The 5191-nt window shown below is 44.2% G+C and overlaps 1 long non-coding RNA gene across 1 annotated transcript; it reads left to right on the top strand.

Annotated features, from left to right (window-relative positions):
* Positions 1-947: 947 nt before the first annotated feature.
* LOC114573907 (uncharacterized) lies at positions 948-1761 on the top strand. Its single transcript, XR_003694987.1, has 2 exons — positions 948-1156; positions 1624-1761. It is a non-coding gene; the product is annotated as an uncharacterized LOC114573907 (long non-coding RNA).
* The last annotated feature ends 3430 nt before the right edge of the window (positions 1762-5191 follow it).

Below are 5191 nucleotides of genomic sequence, written 5' to 3'. Positions count from 1 at the left end.
CTGCTGAACCCTGCAGCTTCCTGCAGAACCCTGCAGCTTCTTGCTGAACCCTGCAGCTTCCTTCTGAACCCTGCAGCTTCCTGCTGAACCCTACAGCTTCCTGCTGAACCCTGCTGCTTCCAGCTGAACCCTGCTGCTTCCTGCTGAACCCTGCAGCTTCCTGCTGAACCCTGCTTCTTCCTGCTGAACCCTGCAGCTTCCTGCTGATCCCTGCTGCTTCCTGCTGAACCCTGCAGCTTCCTGCAGAACCCTGCAGCTTCCTGCAGAACCCTGCAGCTTCTTGCTGAACCCTGCAGCTTCCTTCTGAACCCTGCAGCTTCCTGCTGAACCCTACAGCTTCCTGCTGAACCCTACTGCTTCCAGCTGAACCCTGCTGCTTCCAGCTGAACCGTGCTGCTTCCTGCTGAACCCTGCAGCTTCCTGCTGAACCCTGCAGCCTCCTGCTGAACCCTGCTGCTTCCTGCTGAACCCTGCAGCTTCCTGCTGAACCCTGCAGCTTCCTGCTGAACCCTGCTGCTTCCTTCTGAACCCTGCAGCTTCCTGCTGAACCCTGCAGCTTCCTGCAGAACCCTGCAGCTTCTTGCTGAACCCTGCAGCTTCCTGCTGAACCCGGCAGCTTCCTTCTGAACCCTGCAGCTTCCTGCTGAACCCTGCAGCTTCCTGCTGAACCCTGCTGCTTCCTGCTGAACCCTGCAGCTTCCTGCTGAACCCGGCAGCTTCCTTCTGAACCCTGCAGCTTCCTGCTGAACCCTGCAGCTTCCTGCTGAACCCTGCAGCTTCCTGCTGAACCCTGCAGCTTCATGCTGAACCCTGCAGCAATTGATTGATTTTACAGCTGCTGGAAGCGAGACAGAAGAAGCTGTTTCTCAATGTCAAGGAAGGATCCTTCGAAGCCAGAATTTGGAGGATGCTACATCATCGATGTCCGTCGAAGGACCGTTCCGATGTCGAGGATCCTCCGAATCCCACCAAGGACTGAGTCCTTCGTTCGGAGAAATCCCCATAGACGGCAAAGGATGCATATGTGTATCCTTCGCGCTCCCATATCACCCACAATCCTTTGCGCGCGGCTTTGCCGGCTTGTTTAAAAAAATTAAATGGCGGACCTAAGCGGGAGTTGGAGCGGTATCGCTGACGGCAAAATAATCATTTAAATGTAAGTATCTTTAGTGTTTGCCGTACATGTGTCGTCACCGTTAATGTTTTAAATCAATGTAAAGTTTAACGCTTTAATGCTGGTACGGATTGCTATAGTAATTAGGTAGATACACCCTAGCTAACGTTAAGCTAACTGAACCTATCATTAACATTAGGCTGTTAGCTAGCTAGCGGTCTTTCTTGCCATTTGTGTTTTTAAAGTTTAATGTCCGGTGGCATTTTCATCTCTTTTATATGTTGTTACTCTATATGCGTAACGTTAGCAGGGATTTATAAATGTGTGTGTTTACCAGTTGTAGCTGCAGGGTGGTAGGTAACGCTGCACCTTATTTACTTCACTATCAACATGAATGCTAAAATGTATGAGTAACTTCCCATGTAAAAAGTATAACGTTTAATACAACGTTACGTTATAGCATTCATAATGGTAAACTTATTTTTCTTGTGTTTGCTGTCTTTTATCAGGGACAAACGGAGGCTGTCACTGAGGATGGGAAAGCAAAAGACAAGCAGGGGGACAGAGGCCAAAGAGAGATGAATAGCTAGATTATTTGCTAAAGCCTTTTAGAGATTGGCATTCTGAAAATAAATGCATTAAATTAACTGGTTTGTCTGTGTCATTACGTTTTTGGGTGTGTATATAATATAAACTGTTTTTCAATGTCTATTTCTAACTGAATCATTATATTCAGATGGTACCTTTTTCAATAACTTGTAAGATATAGAAGCTCTAAAAAGACATTAACGAAACGTGTATCTTTTATTATAACATTTATTCAAACATTACTATATACTGTACAAAATATTCAACATGAAGCGACGACCAGACTCAGCTGCTGCTGATGATGGTGGTTCCAGACTGCAGACAGATGGAGAAAGCTTTAGGTTAGTCCAGTAGTTATACAACCTGTCCTGGTAAGATTAGGTTAGTCCAGTAGTTATACAACCTGTCCTGGTAAGATTAGGTTAGTCCAGTAGTTATACAACCTGTCCTGGTAAGATTAGAATTGTATCACAAATATATGTAAGCATACTGTAACATTAAGGTACTTAATGTAACTGTAGTGGTCTCCATTATACTGTTGACCATTTAACACACTTACACCTAACTATCTTTACTGCGTTAGTGGGTGTTTATCAATGGTGTTATGACTTTTCATATGTTGGTTGTAGCCTTTTTGCTTGTGTGTCTATAGTACTATTTAACCTTTCTCACTTGCAGTTTACTGCATATTACTGCATATCATACTGCCTGTGGTAGGTCATTAGCTGGTAGTGTTTACCTTGTAGTTGCTGATCATATTTTGCACTGCATTTGTTTGAAAGCTAGAAGCTACTGGACAATGAGCTAATGTTACATGCAGTAAACTACAAGCTAATGTAAACAACTACTGTAAGCTTAATGTAATTAACATTAATTAATACAATTCTCCTTACCAGTTAAGTGTTATGACAACTACAAACATGAACTCCCACGAATTTTTTATTTTATTGATATGGGATAAATAAGAGAAAACGACCATTGCTTACATTAAAGCCTATTAGTGTCGGTAACGTTACCTACCTTGGCACGTTGCGGCAAAAGTTGCCGACAGAATATTCTCCTCCTGCAAGCAGACTGACGCTGATTCACCTTCTCAACAAAAAAATTGAACATAACAGTTCCACATTCATTTCACATTGACATTTCGTCCAGTGTTTTGAAATGCAGCGCAGAAGTGAAGGCGGCGAAACATTTTCAATGACGCAAGAACGCAATGACGTGCTCTTGCTAGCCTGTTCCAATGTACATGCTCTCCGAATGCTCAGGAGGAGTCTGGCCTAGCCTCTGAAGGATCCTTCCTTGGAAGGACTAGTCCTACCAAGGAAGGATCCTTGACATTAAGAAACGGCTGCGGGGTGAGGTGGACATTTGGAAGGGCGCCACCATAGACCTACAGGACAACGCACCACGGACGTCTGCAAAATGGACCGAATCAGACCGAATGCTGCCGGTTACCGGTAGCATTCGAGCCGGCCGCGGGTTAGGGGTGGACGGTGCTGCTTCTCGTGAGCGAGGGGTATTTGTTGTGTGTGCTGTGTGTCTCCGATGTTTTGGACATAGTTTTTTTTTTTTCTGATTGCGTTTGTGTTTTGTGTCAATAAAGCTCTATCTTTGAATAAACAGCACGTTCCTGGCAAATCATTTTAACTATGATAATCATGACATGAATTTACAACATAGCATATATGAAATAAATATATATAATACATAAATAAATAGATATGTATGTATATATATATATACAGTGGGGGAAATAAGTATTTGACCCCTTGCTGATTTTGCAGGTTTGCCCACTTACAAAGAATGCAAAAATCTACAATTTTAATCATATGTACATTCTAACAGTGAAAGACAGAATCCCAAAGAAAATTCCAGAAAATCACATCATATGAATTTATTAAAATTGATAACCATCTGATGAGGAAAAACAAGTATTTGACCCCCTGGACAAACAGCATGTTAATATTTTGTAGAAAAGCCATTACTGGCCAGCACAGATGTCAAACGGTTTTTATAGTTTGTGACAAGGTTTGTGCACATTTCGGCAGGGATGTTGGCCCACTCCTCCTGCAGACAGCCTCCAAATCATTCAGGTTCCGAGGTTGTCGCCTGGCAACTCAATTTTAAGCTCCCTCCAAAGATTTTCAATCGTTCAGGTCTGGAGACTGGCTAGGCCACTCCAGAACCTTGATGTGCTTCTTCTTCAGCCACTCTTTTGTTGCTTTGGCGGTGTGCTTAGGGTCGTTGTCGTGCTGAAACACCCATCCTCGACCCATCTTCAGCTCTCTCACTGAGGGAAGGACATGTCGGTCCAGAATTCCACGATACATGGCCCGTCCATCCTCCCCTCAATACGATGGAGTTGTCCCGTCCCCTTGGCTGAAAAGCACCCCCAAAGCATGATGTTGCCACCACCATGCTTGACGGTGGGGATGGTGTTCTTTAGGTTGTACTCGGTGTTCTTTGCCCTCCAAACACGACAAGTTGAAAAGTTCTATTTTGGTCTCATCTGACCACATCACCTTCTTCAGGCCTCTTCTGAGTCGTCCAGGTGGTGAATGGCGAACTTCATGCGGGCCTGTACATGTTTCTTCTTGAGCAGGGGGACCTTGCGTGCGCTGCAGGATTTCAACCCATGACGGCGTAGTGTGTTACCAACCGTTTCTTTTGTAACTGTGGTCCCAGCTGCCTTCAGTTGATTCATCAGTTCCCCCTTGTGGTTTTGGGATGATTCCTCACCGTTCGCATGATCAGGGACACCCCACGAGGCAAGATCTTGTGTGGAGGCCCAGACCGAGGGAGGTTGGCGGTGGTGTGGTGCTTCTTCCATTTCCTGATAACTGCACCGACAGTTGATCTTTTCTCTCAAGTTGCTTTCCGATTCTCTTGTAGCCCATCCCAGCCTTGTGCAGATCAACAATCTTGTCCCTGATGTCCGTGAAAGCTCTTTGGTCTTGCCCATGGTGGTGAAGTTGGATGCTGGTTGTTTGGGTGTTGACAGGTGTCTTTTATACAGGTAACGAGGTGAGGCAGGTGTATTTGATGTAGATAATTGGTTCGGATTGGGGCTGTGTCTTAAAGAAAGACTAACTGGCTTGTAGGAGCCAGAATACTTGCTGTTTGTCCAGGGGGTCAAATACTTGTTTTTCCTCATCAGATGGTTATCAATTTTAATAAATTCATATGATGTGATTTTCTGAAATTTTCTTTGGGATTCTGTCTTTCACTGTTAGAATGTACATATGATTAAAATTGTAGATTTTTGCATTCTTTGTAAGTGGGCAAACCTGCAAAATCAGCAAGGGGTCAAATACTTATTTCCCCCACTGTAGATATAATTTTATTATTATAATAATAATGGCCCAGGTTGACCAATAGCCTAACTCGTGACAGACCTGTCAACCAATCACGAGAGATTTTTCTTGTTTAAAAGTAGTGGTTTCATCCAATAGCGAGTGAGGAAATTCCAGCCAGGCCAGTCGTTCTCTG

Source organism: Perca flavescens, chromosome 19 (assembly GCF_004354835.1).
Source record: "Perca flavescens isolate YP-PL-M2 chromosome 19, PFLA_1.0, whole genome shotgun sequence".
In the NCBI taxonomy this organism is placed as follows: domain Eukaryota; kingdom Metazoa; phylum Chordata; class Actinopteri; order Perciformes; family Percidae; genus Perca; species Perca flavescens.
Note: the sequence above shows the minus strand (reverse complement) of the source record. Positions and strands in the feature narration are given on the sequence as shown.